The following is an 18,328-nucleotide window of genomic DNA, read 5'->3' as shown; positions in this document are numbered from 1 at the left end:
ATCCAACCACAACATGTCAATTTAATATAGTAGGCTAACCTAATATAGTAGGCCCGTCGTTGAATACACAACTGCATCAGAGTGGAGCGAAAATTATATAAAATTTGGGCTTGTTTTTACTGTGACAAGGAAACCTATTCCCTCAGTTTAGAGAATTCAATGTCATCTACCTCGCGCTCCTGGCTAGAGAGATGCCAATGATTGTGATGCTCGCGATTCCGATGCCACACTGGATGTTACATCGGAGGAAACAAGAGAAAAAGAGTTGGAGGACAATAACGTGTCGGGGGGTGTGGCAGTGATGGAGAGCAGCGGGATCAGGAGGGACCGAGGGGTGGAAAAGGAGGTGGGATTTGCAAACCGGATAGCGCGGTGACATCATCTTGGAAAAATGTGTGTGCGCGAGTGTCTGCGAAACAACGGTATCAGACAGCGCGTGTGACCGGGAACGACAACCGAGAGAGAGAGAGAGAGAGAGAGAGAGAGAGAGAGAGAGAGAGAGAGTAAAGAAAAGGCGTTTCCATCAACGAACCGGCAAAACGGTGTATCCAGACAACCGGACGGACGGATAGAACTTGCCTGGAACAAAAACAAAGCACTTATCCACACTAGCCAATAGAATTTCGCCATAACAATTGCTTTTATATGTTTATAAAATAAGATCCATCACTAGACGGCGTCCCAGAGCTGACAACATCCTAAACCAACTAGCCTACATTCTGGATAGAGGAGCTGAGTGAAGAAGCCGATTTTGCAGCGAGATTGTGCGTCAATCGAATACAAATCACATTTTGATAACTGGTAGAGAAGTGAACACTATCTCACCCACAGAACAGGGCATCTCTCTTCGCGGACTCATAGCCTACACAAAGCCCGGGGTAAGCCAACACATGTTTTTAATATCCTGGCTTCACTCACTATTTGTATGGGAGGTTATAATGTTGGCGTGTCATTGAATGCGAGTGTGTTTTTTCAGTTTTTGCTTTTTGAATTTGTCATTATTCAATGATATAATAATGGTTGTATGCTACTACTTGATTTATCATTCTTTTGGCACCATCATCAGAGAATTCCGTTACATGATGAACCATAAACCCTACTTCCATAACATGTATAGTTTTGTGTTTCAAAACACATGATATGACTTTCGTTTGGTTGTTGGGTTGTCTTTTGTCTTGGATGATAACCCACTTCCCAACAAGTGAACGATGCCGGCAATGAATGATGGGACGTTGCTCAGGAAGAGAACCCGACTTGAATGAACTGCTTAACCCATGAATTAGCATTATAGGCGAATGTCTTATCCTTCAAGGACCATTTCATTTACTCGATGTATTGATTCATCGTTATGATGATATTGTGTAAACTGTCACTTCTGCTTTCTCAATGTTGCTGTGTAGCCTAATCCCATTCGTTTTTTTTTTTACATTGACATCCCTAACCACTTTATCTGGAATGTTCTGTGGCGTTCAATATCGGAGAGTGGTTCAACAATAGCTTAATAATCGATGCTGTTAAACAACCTGTGACCTAGCTAATGTGTCGGTGTTTAGTCGTGCCTCATCATGACTGTGAATAATGGACATGAGGAAAATGTTGAGCACATATCATCCTTAATCCCGACCGCTGCGCCGAGCCCAGCATCACCATGCACGAATGTGTGCAGGAGTGAGCAATTGGGGGAAAGCGAACGACCATATAGACTGCTTGCTGAAAACTACTGTTAGGCTATACTGTAATGAATCAGGTTGATGATTGAGACAACAATGGTGTTATTAGTGACAGTACTATAATGAAATAATAATAATAATGGTAATAATTAATATTGCCATTATTGTTGGTTAATTACTAATGCATTACTAATGTATTGTCATCAATATATTGTTTTTAGTCTATTTCCTTGTCCTTTTTGTCAGTGATTTGGTGTACAATAACCCTTGCACTACTAGGCTACTGGAGCTGGAGCTGTATCAAGCGTCTCAGAGGAGGATCTGATCTAAAATCAGTTTAGCCTTTTAAACAGTGTAAACTGTGTTAGGCACAGGGTGACAGCTGCCACTGCATGCATTTCCTGTCCCTGCCTTTTCTCTCACAAGTTACATTCCAAATATACCAAGGACCACTTCCACAAGTCTCCTGATCTGTGTGCAGTGCGCACACAATGGTTGAGTAAACTTTTTTAAACAACCAAACCCAGACAAAAATATTGGTTGTATGTCAGTCGATGTAATAAACGCGTTGTACATCTGTTGTACAAACGGAGTGTGTACTAGTCCAACAATAGTCAGAGGAGTTGGCTAAAAACACCGATTCGGCACCAGACTATATTTACATTGTTTCAAGTCATTCTGTAGGAAGATACCACGACTACAACTGTCACACTAAGAAAGCTACTCTGCTTTGTGCTATTAAAAAAGGACCCGTTCGTTTTTGTGCTGGAGGTTTTGAAATAGTTTGTCTTCCCGAAAACCCCTTTGTGTTGACTCAGAGACTGGCGAAACACTCGACCGCATACATTCCCACAGACACAGACAGGACGTAGCCAAGGGGAAGCACATTTCTGCTGTGCTGAACAGTTTTGTCCGCCGAGCAAAAAAAAAAAATCGATATATCAAATGGGAGAGCCATTCCGGCCCGGCAGAGAGAGAAAGACAGAGAGAGAGAGAGAGAGGGGGGGGGGATCATTAAACCAAAAAGCAAGCTGTCTCAATGTCCTCTACCGCCCACGTCCAAGACACACACTCCGCTGTTCTCTTGACTCCCTTATCAGAGCAGAACTTTCTTTACTGTTGAGCATTTTCTGACTGAGTCAATTGTGGAACCAGGAATGTCTCGCTCTGTACCTGAAGCAAAGGGAACTATCACATGAAATGCTTTGTCATGTTACGATGTAAGACATGTCATTTAAGCAGTGTTTCTGTGTTGAGGTCTGCAGTCTCAGCACGTATTTTGGAAACGACAGTAAGGGAGTCGGGATGTGCTTGTGAAAATCTCCAGAATATTTACACGTTCTTCTCACTCAGTTCCAGATGTAGAGGAAACTATGCCTTCGAGGGTGGGTGCTGTGTTGCATCATTTTGCTGTCGGTGGTGTGTTGTGCTGAACTTGAACCCTGTAGGTAACTTTGGGAGTTTGGAATTGGAGTGCCTCCCAAAATTCTTTCAAACCATGGTTCTGGAACATTATGTCACGAATGCACACACACACACACACACACACACACACACACACGAATGCACACACACACACAAATCCCCCCCTCTCTCTCTCTCGCTGTCTCTTTCACAAGGTCAACCATCCACTGTCTGGCAGCCCAGTGGTGTGGTTGAGAGGAGGGCTTAAGCCTCACCCAGCTCTAAGCTGGGTCGGCACAAAAACCTGATTAACCCATCCCAACAGTTGCTATGCTGCAGCGCTTCCATGCAGTCAGCGCCCTGGTAAAAAGTAGTGGACTATACAGTATAGGAAATAGGGTGCCATTTGGGACACAGCCCAAATGTAGACTACACTATTCCTGGTTTGTTATGGATTATGGAATCTTCCTGGAATCGCTTGCGCGCTCACACACACACACACACATCCAGCAGCCCCCCCAATCCCCCCTCCTATATGTAATCCACTCTCTGCTTCCAGATGAAAAGTCTCAATAGCCGTGATTTGATTTGATATGACTTGATTCGATTGGACTGCTGTGTTTGGAGAAGGATGATTGAGTGCACAGATGGAGGTATTGTGTGTGTGTGTGTGTGTGTGTGTGTGTGTGTGTGTGTGTGTGTGTGTGTGTGTGTGTGTGTGTGTGTGTGTGTGTGTGTGTGTGTGTGTGGTGATATCGTTGTGTGCGACAGAAAGAGGCACCTCTAACTCTTCATCTTTGCTTTTCTCTTTCTCTTTCTGTCTCACTCTTTACTTTAGATGCTAGCATGTCCGTCTGCCTGTCTCTCTGTTTGTCTGCCTCTCTTTCTGTCTGCCTGTCTCTCTCTCTCTCTCTCTCTCTCTCTCTCGCTCTCCATCTCTGTCTATCTCTATCGTGTTTGTCTGTCTGTCCTCCCTATTAATTTCTCCTTCTACCCACTACATTTTTGGTAGATTCCTCATACAGATGTAAGATCTTCATTTGATCACTCTTTTGTTGCAGAGAATGTTCCTGCACAGCAGCAAACACAAACTTGTAGTGTATTCAAAGGTTAGAAAGGCTTTTAAAGTTTGTAATTTCCACTTTAAAATGTCAGACTTGATTTTCCATAATGAAAAATGTATCAACCCCTACAACATTTTCCATTAATTATAATCCACATAATAATTCACATTTCCTGTTGCTGCAGGATTATTGTCCTGCTGTAGAATACTGGCTCAAATTAAGATCCTACATCTGTACCTTCAGTCTGATCAGTCCAGCTGTGTGTGTGTTGGTTTTCTCTGCCTCTCCTCCTGCCCGTATCTGTGGTGGGTATGGTGGCCTGTGTGTGTCATTCAGTACCAGCAGTCAATTGTTCTGTATCTTACTACACACATCTAATCAATCAAAATAAACCAAATTACAAGACAGTCAAAATAAAACTACATTACTTATTGGGAAACACAAGCACAAGCATAAAGCAAAATGCAGTGTTATCTGGCCCTAAATCGACAGTACACCGTGGCAAATTATTTGACCATGATTACTAATCAAAACCTTAGAAAAATCTTGACAAGGTACAGTGAGCACAGCCTTACCATTGAGAAGGGTAGACACAGGAAAAACCTGGCTCCCTATAGAGGAAAGGCTATGCAACCACTGCACCACAGCAGAACCCGAGACAGAGCTGCATTTCCTGACAAAATGTAAAAAATATGAAACAATTAGTGTCACTTCCCCAAATTTGGAACTCTTATTCAAGGTTTCAAAGATCTCTCTGATGAGAATATATTTCCCATCCTGTTGGGGGAGGATGCAGAGAGCTGTGGGTTGGCATCGCATGACATTGCTGCCTGACATAAAATGAGGGACCGTGTCTGACAGACCGAAAAACGTGCACATGTCCTTTATGCCATTGTTAAATGAATGGTTATTTTGACCCTTGATTATTGTTGTTACTGTTGTCCCATTAACAATATTGATTCTTATTTCAATTATGTTAATATTGTAAATCTCCAAAGTAAGCTTTGGCGATATGTACATTGTTACGTCATGCCAATAAAGCAAATATAATTGAATTGAAATTTAAAGAGAGAGATAAAGTCTGCATCTCTAGGCAGTGAGTGTGGTCTGTGCCTGTTGCTCTGCCTCTTCATCTGCTGTTGAGATGATCAAGTGGGATGGACAGGGTAAAGAGAGGGAGTGAGACAGTGCGACACAGAAACAGAGAGAGGGGGAGAGATAGAGAGAGCGAGTGTGAGAGAGAGCGAGAGAGAGCGTGAGTTTGCCCATGCCAACCACTATGTAACCAAGGAGCCAGTGTGTGTGCTGTCAGATGGAAAGAAAGAGAGGTGGATGGATGGATGGATGGAAGTGGGTGAATGTTACCATGGCACTGTGGATATCACCAAACCTGGGTGCTGTTAAGAGATTTGTATTCCCCAAAAGAGCACACACACACACACACACACACACACACACACACACACACACACACACACACACACACACAAACAAAATCCCAAAGTCTTTTGTTTTCAATTCTTTCTATCCCTTGTCTTTCTCGCCGTTATTTTTGCTCAGTAAGACATGAATCTAGCCATCCATCCAGCCATTTGGGTCTTGGCCAGGCAGGGACTCTCCATCAGTTAAGGTTTGCACAGACACACAAGCTTCATATTTCATCAGTTTCCCTTCTATAAAGCTAAGGTGAAAAAAGACTTCCATTACTTCGTGGCTTGTTGTGAAGCTCAGTGCCAGATAACAATGTTAACTTGATTCCCCCGGCTATAACACAATGAAAAGACAGGCAGAGACACACTCGGTCGGTGCGTGTGTGCTCGCATGCGTTCGTGCATGCATGTGTGTCCATACGCACGTCCGTGTGTGTGTGTGTGTGTCAGTGTGTGCATGCATATGGGTTTGACCTTGTGCTGTGCTGTTGCTTATGTAATCCACATGAAGATACCTAATCAAACCAAATGTTATTGGTTGCACACACCTATTTTGCAGATGTTATTCCAGGTGTTGCGAAACGCTTGTGTTCCTAGCTCCAACCGTGCAGTAATATCTAACAACACACAACTAGGGCTGTGGCGGTCACGAGATCTCATCGACCGGTGATTGACAAGCCAATAACTGTCGGTCTCACGGTAATTGACCGTGAATTATAACATAAACACATTTAGCATCTCCTGGCTTCCACACATAGCCTACAAGACACTGATGCTGACCTTTGGAACATCTACATTTGAAAAAAGATGAATAAAATCCATGTAATATAGTCTACACCTTCACAATAAATCCATCATTTATTAAAGACAGGTCAAAAGATGCGTGATATGAAGAAAAAGAATAGCATTCTCTGAGTTGTCCTCATGTTAGGTCCTGATCTGGCTCTGCCAAATGGCTGTGGGCTACACTAGTTCATTTAGCAGACAAGATTTGCTTAGAATTGCGTGGCATTATTTTATAGTATGAAGAATACAATTGAACAAAGCTGAATGAAATAGAATACAATCTCCAAACGATTTGAGGGAGTGCGCACATGCGGCTATTCTGTGTTGAGAAGTTGACAAAGAAATATTCCTAGAGCTATTAATGTAACTTTAGTTGTTCTACAAACGTTGCGCTGTATGTTTAGATTTTTAATACATTATAAGGCTGCATGATGCGACTCTAATGATGATTTGAAAACATTGCTTAAAAGGCATGAGCTCTGCTTTGTTTTTTGTTTTTTTTGCACAGGCTGTACACACTACATCAGTCACTCATTCACAATTTGACAAGCACTTGATAATGCCTAGAATTTCACGGCGGCATCCCCTTTGTGTGGCCGTAATGCATCCCCCCCAAAAAATCCATGCCTTTTGCGGCCAGGGGCCGTTGTGCCCTTCTCCTTGAGTGCTGCGCGCTCCTTCATGTGATTGGGTCTTTCTCACAGGCTACAAGTGAAGACAGACACATCGGGACGCAGCTGCGTGCGCCCTTATCCAATTCCGAGGTACATATTGAAGATATTGTAAGAACTGTTCATCAGCCAACAAGATGAGAAGGCCAAACGAACAGCAAAAGCACTAGTCTATGTCAAGCTACTATCCCCCGTAGTACAAAGGTCGACCTATTCTATTCTGTGTGAGAAATTAAATATTCCAAACATAGTCTGGGACAATTGTGGGATGCGATAGATCCCAAATTAATTTAACCACTAGCATCAAAAAATGTTTTACGCAATGTGGCTGATGCAACAGATCAGAACATTTAGCTTAAAATGTTGATAAACTATTAAGCTACTTCTTCACATTATAAGCGCAGCAATGCGCACATGGTATAGTAGGTTATAAGAGCAAATGTTCCATTAAAGGAAAACACCATTATCAAAAGTGACCTCAAATGCAATTATGCATGTAATGCTTTTATTATAAAGGTGCGTTTTTATGGTGAAAATTATCTTCCCCAAACTTGAAACTCGGGCGCTGCTTATATATGCCAGTTTGGCTCTACACCCCTTGTAAAGCGGATTAATGTGCTTCATTTTAAGAAGTTATTTGCCAGTTTAGTTGCGATACAAATCTTATGAAAACATAGAGGCCTATGGGCTACGCTACATGAGGTGTGCGAATATGATTTGAAAAAGTTGCCAAAAAAAGGCATTGTTTCTTATGCTGGGCATCGTTCACAAGTGGTAACATATAATTCACAAGTGACAGGCTAATATTGCCACCCATCAGACGATTCTTGATTTAATCTTGCCTTTACATATACTAACTAATATATGTGTGAAATTTGTTTTGATTTAGAATGTACCATTATCATGCACCTGTATCGAAACAGAGGCAGTGGAAAACATACATGTAATCCATGCACTTAAACAGCACATTGGTTTATTTTCATGCCAGCCAGGTAGCTGTTGTAAATATAAGCTTAATATTAGGAAAGTTGAGAAATAAATATAGAGGCCATCACTCTGTTTTCTCGCCCAGTTGCATAGCCTATTGAAGTGTTGGGCAACATGAGCTCATGGGCTCTCGTGAAGTGTTTGATTAGATTTTCGAATACATTTGCATTGATGCCAGAGTGATTAAAGGGACAATAGATTGCTGAGTACCAGGCAGTTAGCAAGTTTGGTAGGCTACTAATGATCATCAGCAGCTCTGTAATTACCGTGACTAAATGGTCACGTGGAATTTAACTGCCTTCATGACTCGTGACTGCCGGTGTGGCGTTGATATGGTCACCGCAACAGCCCTATACACAACAATACACACAAATCTAAAAAGTAATGGAATGGAATGAAGAAATATATATATATAAATATGTGATGGGATTTATAGGCAATATGGAGAGTATATGGATAGAATATGTAGTATATCTGAAGAATAGGATATGTACAGCAATAGTTAAGTAGCATGGACTTTACTAGAGCACAGTATATACACACGAAGTGGGTAAAACAGTATGTAAACATTATTTAAAGTGACCAGTGTTCCATGACTATGTACATAGGGCAGCAGCCCTATGTAAGTTGCATGGTAGAGTAACCGTGTGGTAGCTGTCTTGTGACAGTGACTTAAGTTCAGGGCAGGGTACTGGGTGGGGGCCGTCTAGTGGTGACTATTTAACGGTCTGATGGCCTTGAGATAGAAGCTGTTTTTCAGTCTCTCGGTCCCAGCTTTGATGGACCTCTACTGACCTCACCTTCTGGATGGTAGCTGGGTGAACAGGCCATGGCTCGGCTGGGTGAGGTCCTTGAAGATCGTCTTGGCCTTCCTGTGACACCAGATGTTGTGGATGTCCTGGAGGGCAGACAGCGTGCCACCGGTGATGTGTTGGGCAGACCACACCACCATCTGGAGAGCCCTGCGGTCATGGATGGTGCAGCTGCCGTGCCAGGCGGTGATACAGCCCGACAGGATGCTCTCAATGGTGCATCTGTAAAAGTTTGTGAGGGCCAAGCCAAATCTGTTCAGCCTCCTGAGGTTGAAGAGGCGCTGTTGCGCCTTGTCTGTGTGGGTGGACCATTTCAGATTGTCAGTGATGTGTATGCCGAGGAACCTGCAGCATTTCACCGTCTCTACTGTGGCCCCGTCGATGTGGATGGGGTCGTGCTCCTTCAGCTGTCTCCTGAAGTCCTCGATCAGCTCTTTTGTGTTGTTGACGTTGAGGGAGAGGTTATTTTCCTGGCATCACTCCGCCAGGGCCCTCACCTCCTCCCTGTAGGCTGTCTCGTTGTTGTTGGTAGTCAGGCCTACCACTGTTGTGTCGTCTCTTTCCTTATCCTATAGGTACTGCATTTTCTGTGCAGGAACATTTGCAGCACCAAATGAGTGATCAAATTAAGATCCTACATCTGAGGCACTTTGTCAGACATGTTACATTGTGTTGACTGTGTGTTATGTCATGTGTTTGGACAAGTGTTTTTATTCTGTAAAGCCAGTTAATAATATTGGTTACTAAAACACATGTGCAGAAGGATTAGTGTATATACCACGAGCTCAGTCCCTGTCAGCTTATCAACAGCTGCCGTTTGTCTGTTACACTGGAAATACACACACGCACACACACACTCGCGCGCACACGCACACACACATACACAGAGAGAGAGAGACATACACACACACACAGTCTACTTCCCATTGAATGTGGGCCAAAGTCCTGATTATAGTCACCCTGCTCAGCTCTGCTGTCTGAAAATAACCCAGCGACAGGATGGAAGGAAAATGGCCGACATTTTGTATTGGGGATTTATTTGGCTAATTAAATAAATCAGAGGGAGGACAGGACAGGACAGCGGCTTTGACTTTGACATTGTATTATCTCCTGTTTGTTTTGACGAGAATAACAAAAGCCTCCTACTTTCAGTACCGTAGAGATGAAGACAGTGGGAAAAAGAGAGGGAAAGACACTGCAGGAAAAGAGGAAGCTGAAGGGTGATGGTGAGGGTTCAAGCACTTTGTGAGATGCCCAAACGGTTACTGAACGAGGGCTGGGCCAGATGAGTGTATGTGGGGAGGGGGAAGGCACCTGTTTGTGTCTTTATTTCAGGCTGTTTTCCATTGATTCTGAGTCAGCCGTAACGTGTTGCGAAACAAGGGATAATGGGCTATTTGCTGCAAGACCTGATCCCAGTTCAGCAGACGTCAAGGTTTCAGGTGTCAGCTGGTGGTTATGTAATGACATCCTGTATGTTCTATACCCAACAAATCCAGGGTCGCTTTTGATTCTCGGCTCCTAATGGGTAACCTGATCCTATAGGTCTGTATGTTTAGTGGCAAGCGGGTGTGGTTCCTTGACAATTATTTATTCTTAAAACGAGAGGCCGCCTGGATCTTCAATTGAAAGGCTCTTGCTCCCTTCGGTCTCAACGTAGAGTTTGATCTGAAGCCATTCTTGTGATTGTTGTGTTTTTGCTACCCATTGCAAATAATATTTTGTAGTCCTATATAGCCAAATTGTATCTATGATCGTATGTTATCCATTCATGCTTTTTTATATCTTCTATTTATGTCTGTAAATCAACCAATGAAGTCAAGCCAGGATTGCAGACACGTGTGTGTGTGTGTGTGTGTGTGTGTGTGTGTGTGTGTGTGTGTGTGTGTGTGTGTGTGTGTGTGTGTGTGTGTGTGTGTGTGTGTGTGTGTGTGTGTGTGTGTGTGTGTGTGTGTGTGTGCGTGTGTGTGTCCTTTCAAACTATATAAACTAGTGACTAGTGTTTGTAGTTATACCTTAATGAAGACAGTTTGGCAATAAAATTATTGTCGGCCACTACAGCCAGGCGTGTTACACTGCTTTACTTTTCTTTCAGAGGGGAAGGAGGGAAGAAAGGAGGGATAGGGGAAGGAGGGAGGGAAAGGAGTGCATCTTTTCAGAAGAGGCGGGGAAGGAGGGAAAAGGAGGAGCGCGTCTGAGTCATCTACAGTTACAGACATCCTCGGAAAAGAGAGGGAGAGACCAAACGAGAGGAGAGCAGGAGGCTTGGGCGGTATACACCATATACCATATATCGGGGTATTTGGAAAATACCGTCAATACCGTTGAAACTATTTCTTTGAGGTTTTTCAATAAAATAAAATATTTGTCGCTACTTTTTAAGTTATTACCTGCAGTCAACTTGTGCAATATGTTAGGAATACATTATGAAGCTTACCGTAGTTCCCCAGAACAGTTGAGCCAGTCACATGTTTGTTTGTAAGTAGCACAATGGGAGAAAGCGGGAGCTGGTGAGTCCACAGCATTCGATATCTATCGGCAAGTCTCTGTTGTGCGGTGCACATAAGGTGATGAAGTTACACTTGTATGCAATTCACTACTAAATGTTTGCCATCGGATATCTTATAATTGCTTTCTGCCTGAAGTCACAGAGTTCTGGATGAGTTATCTGTACAGCTGCCATTTTTTCCCTCTGCTTCCTACTAAGCATTTTTCTTCTTCTTCTCACATCGGCTCCGTGTACACATGGTGTTCTTCCTTCGGAAAAGAATGCTTCTCATCTTTGTTCATTTGCATAATTTCTCTCGTTCACTTTCGCTTTGCAATGTCCACGCTCACCAACAATGGCATTCGTTAGCTACTAGCTATGCTTGTATAACTTTATGGGCTGGATTTTCCTGTCTTTGCAATTAGTTTGTTTATTTTTGCTGGTTAGAATTTAGGTAACGGTGATTTTGCTATTAGTTTGTGCTAAATTTGTTTGTGTTCTGGTAATAGAGGCCCAATGGGCTTTTCTTGAGGTTTTAGCGCCCCCTTGTGTGCTATGCCGGTAATACCGTAAATCCTGGGAAATGTAAAAGTACAGTATGACGATATGACAATCTGGATACTGCCCAAGCCTAGAGAGGAGGAAGTTATCATTCAAGTCATGGCAGTCACTCTTACCCATTGGCTTAAAGGGGATAGTGTCACTCAGATCTGATGATGTCAATGTGGGGAAAGATAGGTGACCTCACCTTATCTTCCCTTCTTTGTGGTATATACACTGCTCAAAAAAAAAAAGAACACTTAAACAACACAATGTAACTCCAAGTCAATCACACTTCTGTGAAATCAAACTGTCCACTTAGGAATCAACACTGATTGACTATAAATTTCACATGCTGTTGTGCAAATGGAATAGACAACAGGTGGAAATTATAGGCATTTAGCAAGACACCCCCAATAAAGGAGTGGTTCTGCAGGTGGGACCACAGACCACTTCTCAGTTCCTATGCATCCTGGCTGATGTTTTGGTCATTTTTGAATGCTGGCGGTGCTTTCACTCTAGTGGTAGCATGAGACGGAGTCTACAACCCACACAACTGGCTCAGGTAGTGCAGCTCATCCAGGATGGTACATCAATGCAAAATGTGGCAAGAAGGTTTGCTGTGTCTGTCAGCGTAGTGTCCAGAGCATGGAGGCGCTACCAGGAGACAGGCCAGTACATCAGGAGACATGGAGGAGGCCGTAGGAGGGCAACAACCCAGCAGCAGGACCGCTACCTCCGCCTTTGTGCAAGGAGGAGCAGGAGGAGCATTGCCAGAGCCCTGCAAAATGACCTCCAGCAGGCCACAAATGTGCATGTGTCTGCTCAAACGGTCAGAAACAGACTCCATGAGGGTGGTATGAGGGCCCGACGTCCACAGGTGGGGGTTGTGCTTACAGCCCAACACCGTGCAGGACATTTGGCATTTGCAAGAGAAAACCAAGATTGGCAAATTCGCCACTGGCGCACTGTGCTCTTCACAGATGAAAGTAGGTTCACACTGAGCACATGTGACAGACGTGACAGTCTGGAGACGCCATGGAGAACGTTCTGCTGCCTGCAACATCCTCCAGCATGACCGGTTTGGCGAGGGGTCAGTCATGGTGTGGGGTGGCATTTCTTTGAGGGGCCGCACATTTCTTTGAGGGGCCTCCATGTACTCGCCAGAGGTTGCCTGACTGCCATTAGGTACCGAGATGAGATCCTCAGACCCCTTGTGAGACCATATGCTGGTGTGGTTGGCCCTGGGTTCCTCCTAATGCAAGACAATGCTAAACCTCGTGTGGCTGGAGTATGTCAGCAGTTCCTAAAAGAGGAAGGCATGGACTGGCCCGCCCGTTCCCCAGACCTGAATCCAATTGAGCACATCTGGGACATCATGTCTCGCTCCATCCACCAACGCCACGTTGCACCACAGACTGTCCAGGAGTTGGCGGATGCTTTAGTCCAGGTCTGGGAGGAGATCCCTCAGGAGACCATCTCATCAGGAGCATGCCCAGGCGTTGTAGGGAGGTCATACAGGCACGTGGAGGCCACACAACTACTGAGCCTCATTTTGACTTGTTTTAAGGACATTACATCAAAGATGGATCAGCCTGTAGTGTGGTTTTCCACTTTAATTTTGAGTGTGACTCCAAATCCAGACCTCCATGGGTTGATAAATTTGATTTCCATTCATCAGTTTTGTGTGATTTTGTTGTCAGCACATTCAACTATGTAAATAATATTTCATTCATTCAGATCTAGGATGTGTTATTTTAGTGTTCCCTTTATTTTTTTGAGCAGTGTATTTATACTATAATAGCTGTATTTGAGCCACTGACCACCCCTCCCATGCCCTTCTAGTTCATCTACATCTATATTGTAATAGCTCAAACCCACACTTAGCGTTTCAGTCTGTGTGTATATAAGCAGTATGTTGCAGAGATAAACAATCAATTAGAGAATGACTTCACTCCCAAGCAGCATCACTGTGTGATTCTACACTTTACATCATGATTCACATGAGTGTGTGTGTGTGTGTGTGTGTGTGTGTGTGTGTGTGTGTGTGTGTGTGTGTGTGTGTGTGTGTGTGTGTGTGTGTGTGTGTGTGTGTGTGTGTGAGTGTACTTGCCTGTGCACACTTTGCTATTTTCCATTAGCGGAACCAGCAGCAGTGAGGAGGAGGAGGAAGAAGCAATATGATTCAGAGAAAATTACACTCAGTCAATCATCCAATCTTCATCTTCCTGTGTGTGTGTGTGTGAACTGGATTCCTGGAGCAAGATTGGAGGACATTACCAGAGGCAATTTTGCCTATTAAGGGGCACTTGGTCTAGCGAAGATACAGCGCCCTATGGGGTGTGAATGTAACAGTAATGGCCATGTTGTACACTCTCACGCTAAACCAACCAATGGAGAGAAGTAAAGGGATACTTCAGGATTTTGGCAATGAATCCCTTTATCTACTTCCCCAGAGTCAGATGAACTTGTGGATAAAATGTTTGTCTCTGCATGCAGTTTGAAGGCACTTGCGAACTAGCATTAGCGTAACTGCTAAGTAGCGTTAGCACAGTGACTCAAAGTCTATGGTAACTGCAAGCATTGGCTTGCAAAACTAACAATAACTTCCATCATATTGGATGCAGATACATAAAAATGGCATCCGTGAGTTCATCCGACTCCGGGGTAGTAGATAAAGGGCTTCAATAACAAAATCCTAAAGTATCCCTTTCATATGTTTTGGCATGGGATACATCTTTTGGACAAAATTGTAGCATGTTACAAACGGTACCTCATATGATACAAGAGCTAGCACAACCATTCGACCTGGACAGGGTCAACACACACACACACACAGCATTTTTCCAGTCTACGTGTTCTTCATTTTCTTCATTAAGCATTCGTGCTTAACTGTGTGAGTGGATTTGTGCACCTGTTTGCATATTGCAGTGTGTGTATTTGAATGTGTAGGAGGCTGCAATATTGGTTGTGTGTTAGGCTGTTGACAGCAGTGTGAATGTTATGTTGTTGATTTTCACCCTGTGAGAGGTTGTCAGCCAAGCTATAGCACTCGTTCTTCCTTTCTCTCTCTCTCGCTCGCTCTCTCTCTCTCTCTCTCTCTCTCTCTCTCTCTCTGTCCTTCTCTCAATTCAATCTAAGGGCTTTATTGGCATGGGAAACATTATTAACATTGCCAAAGCAAGTGAGGTAGATGATAAACAAAAGTGAAATAAACAATACAAACATTGTTTGTAATGTTTAGAAATACAGTAAACATTACAATAAAGAACATGAGCTGGCGCACACCCAGAACAATCATTTTGTGTGGAGGAGCTGACTAACGGCGAATAAACTATAAACAACATCAAATAAAGAGAGCCACACACTCCATATATCAACTCCCAGTCATTTATTGGGTAAATCACCAACGTTTCGGCATCACCGTGCCTTCCTCAGGGTAACGTCATGAATACTCGAAAGAGGTTACGTAGACACACAGTGCAATTAGTGCAACCAATGACAGTAGTGAGGGGTGTGTCATAATGATTAGGTTAATTAGAATGAATTGAGTGAAACTGTTAAAAAAAAGAAGACGTTTTTGGCATATTAAATATATTAGGCTATTGTTATCATGTGGAAACGTAATTTAATGTTGTACATAATATTAGCATCAACATACACTATTGTTTAATTCAATTTCACATATTTAACTGTTTCCTATTTCATTTCATATTTGTTACATGTAATCTTTTGGTTCAACCCTAATGCATAATAGGCATCGTCAATCGGGTGAACATATTAGGTATACGCCGATAAGCTGTAGAAAGAATATATACATTCATAAGACTTTAAAAAAAGTTCATGAAAGAGAGAATTGTACATAAAAAGGGCCTGAGATCAAAGTCAGTATTCAGACCACTCGGGGTCAATGTTTTGAGATCGGATCTCCAGTAAGCCTCCCTTTGTAGTATTAGGATCTCGATGTTACCTCCTCTCCTTGGTAGAGCAACATGCTCAATGCCTGTGTATTTGAGGGAGGAGATGGGATGGTCAGCGTCAACATAGTGAGCTGCTACTGGATAGTCAATGTTCTTACACCTGATTGAGCTGCGGTGTTCAGCTATGCGTTGTTTTAATTGTCTTTTCGTTTGTCCTACGTAGGCTTTTCCACATGAACAGGTGATGAGATACATTACTCCCTTGGTTTTGCATGAGATGACAGCCCTAACAGGGATTTTTACCGACCTGCACGTGGGTGTCTGAAGAAGGATGTTTTTATAGTGCTACTGCACTTTGCGCATGAGCCACATTTGTAGTTCCCATTTGGAAAGGGACAGGGGGGATACCTGAATGCATTCAACTGAGACGTCTCTTCCGGATTTAACCCAATGGGTGTCAAGAGTGTCTGAGTGTTTTTCTCTGGTTGAGTTTTAAGTAATTCCTCTCTTGATTTTTTTAGATATTTACATCATTTGCAGCATCGAGAGTTTTGTAGCCTCTCATTTTTTTAAAGCATTGCTGTCAAAATCAGTCTGGAGGACACAGAATCGTTTAACCTTGCATAACTGGCTGTATGGTAGTCCATTCTTGAGGGGAAGGGGATGCATACTATCTGCACACAGCAAGGTATTGCGATCTGTGGGCTTTGTGTATAAGTCTGTGTGTAATGCATCACTCTCTTTGATAATCCATAAGTTCAGGTAGTTTATTTTTCTCTCATCAGTTTGCATGGTGAGTTTGAGTTATTCAGAGCTCTCGTTTAGTAGAGTTTGGAATTAATTTAGTTCCTGCTGACTTCCTTCCCAGAGCACAAAGACATAATCTATGTATCTCTTCCATAGGAGGATTTTAGAAAGTAGGGTGTGTGTCTCTGTTTTGTAAAGGAGTGCTTCCTAAAATTGTCCCACATACAGGTTTGCATAGTTGGGGGAAAGTAAACATTGCACCCACAAAAGTTCCAAAAGAATAAAGACATTGCAAATGTCATATTATGTGCAAATAGTTCAAGTACAAAAGGGAAAATAAATAAACGTAAATATGAGTTGTATTCACAATGATGTTTGTTCTTCACTGGTTTCCCTTTTCTTGTGGCAACAGGTCACAAATCTTGCTGCTGATATGGGATTGTTTTCGAATTCTTTGTGGGTCTGTGTAATCTGAGGGAAATATGTGTCTCTAATATGGTCATACATTTGGCAGGAGGTTAGGAAGTACAGCTCAGTTTCCACCTAATTTTGTGGGCAGTGTGCACATAGCCTGTCTGCCTATGGTGGTCTTTCTCAATAGCAAGGCTATGCTCACTGAGTCTGAACATAGTCAAAGCTTTCCTTAAGTTTGGGTCAGTCACAGTGGTAAGGTATTCTGCCACTGTGTACTCTCTGTTTAGGGCCAAATAGCATTCTAGTTTGCTCTGTTTTTTTTGTTAATACTTTCCAATGTGTCAAGTAATTATCTTTTTGTTTTCTCATAATTTGGTTGGGTCTAATTGTGTTTCTGTCCTGGGGCTCTGTGGGGTGTATTTGTGTTTGTGAACAGAGACCCAGGACCAGCTATAGTTCATTCAATGTAATTGGAGAATCCAGTGGGTTCTGGTAGTCTTTAATAGTTGATTCTAAGATTTGTATTTGATCATGTATATGTTTTTTCTGGTTGTTCCACACATCTCCGTTTTGGATTAGAAAACTCTTTGTGCTGTTGATTGTTCAGTGTTTTCCAATTTTCCCAGAAGTGGTTAGGGTCAATGGATCCTTCAATTATATCCAGCTGATTTCTGATGAGCTGTCCCTTCTTTTTCTGTCGTGTATTTCTGTTTTGTTTGAGTTGTTTTAGATAGATGAGAAAAAAAAGAACAATTTCATCCATTTTAGGGTACGGCTGTAACGGTAAACAAAATGTGGAAAAACTGAACGAGTCTGAATACTTTCCGAATGCACTGTTTGTTTCCAATGCCAACAAAGTCCCTTTGAATTTAACTGGGAGGGTGTAGAGGGAGAAAGAGAGGGAGGAGAGGGAGGAGAGGGAGGAGAGGCAAACAGAAGAGGTGTTGGAAGAGCGGGAACGTGATGAAAGGAATGAAAGAATGAACCTCCTTTAACACTTGTCGGAGGTTTGACGTCAAACAGTGGAGGGTCTTACCTAAGACTATGTGGAAGGTGTGTGTGTGTGTGTGTGTGTGTGTGTGTGTTTAACACTTGTCGGAGGTTTGACGTGTGTGTGTGTGTGGGTCTTACCTAAGTGTGTGTGTGTGTGTGTGTGTGTGTGTGTGTGTGTGTGTGTGTGTGTGTGTGTGTGTGTGTGTGTCCTGTCTAAGACTAGGCTGTGTACCCAGCCCTCAGTAAAGCGAGGAAGAATTGGATTTAAGTCTCCTATAAATTCAGACAAAGCTGAATCATTGTGCTCGCATCCATTCACTCATACACTCAAGTTACGCAAACCTGAAACACACACCACACACACAATTACACATGCACACCTGCACATGCTGATGAATACTA

The 18,328-nt window shown here is 42.9% G+C and overlaps 1 protein-coding gene across 1 annotated transcript in view; it reads left to right on the top strand.

Moving 5' to 3' along the window:
• Positions 1-376: 376 nt before the first annotated feature.
• LOC112214567 (astrocytic phosphoprotein PEA-15) overlaps positions 377-18,328 on the top strand; it is a 62,484-nt gene continuing 44,532 nt past the window's right edge. The window contains exon 1 of the mRNA XM_024373411.2: positions 377-878. The gene's annotated coding sequence lies outside the window, so the exon portion shown is untranslated. The remainder of the gene's footprint in view (positions 879-18,328) is intronic.

Source organism: Oncorhynchus tshawytscha, linkage group LG15 (genome assembly GCF_018296145.1).
Source record: "Oncorhynchus tshawytscha isolate Ot180627B linkage group LG15, Otsh_v2.0, whole genome shotgun sequence".
Taxonomy (NCBI): Eukaryota; Metazoa; Chordata; class Actinopteri; order Salmoniformes; family Salmonidae; genus Oncorhynchus; species Oncorhynchus tshawytscha.
Note: the sequence above shows the minus strand (reverse complement) of the source record. Positions and strands in the feature narration are given on the sequence as shown.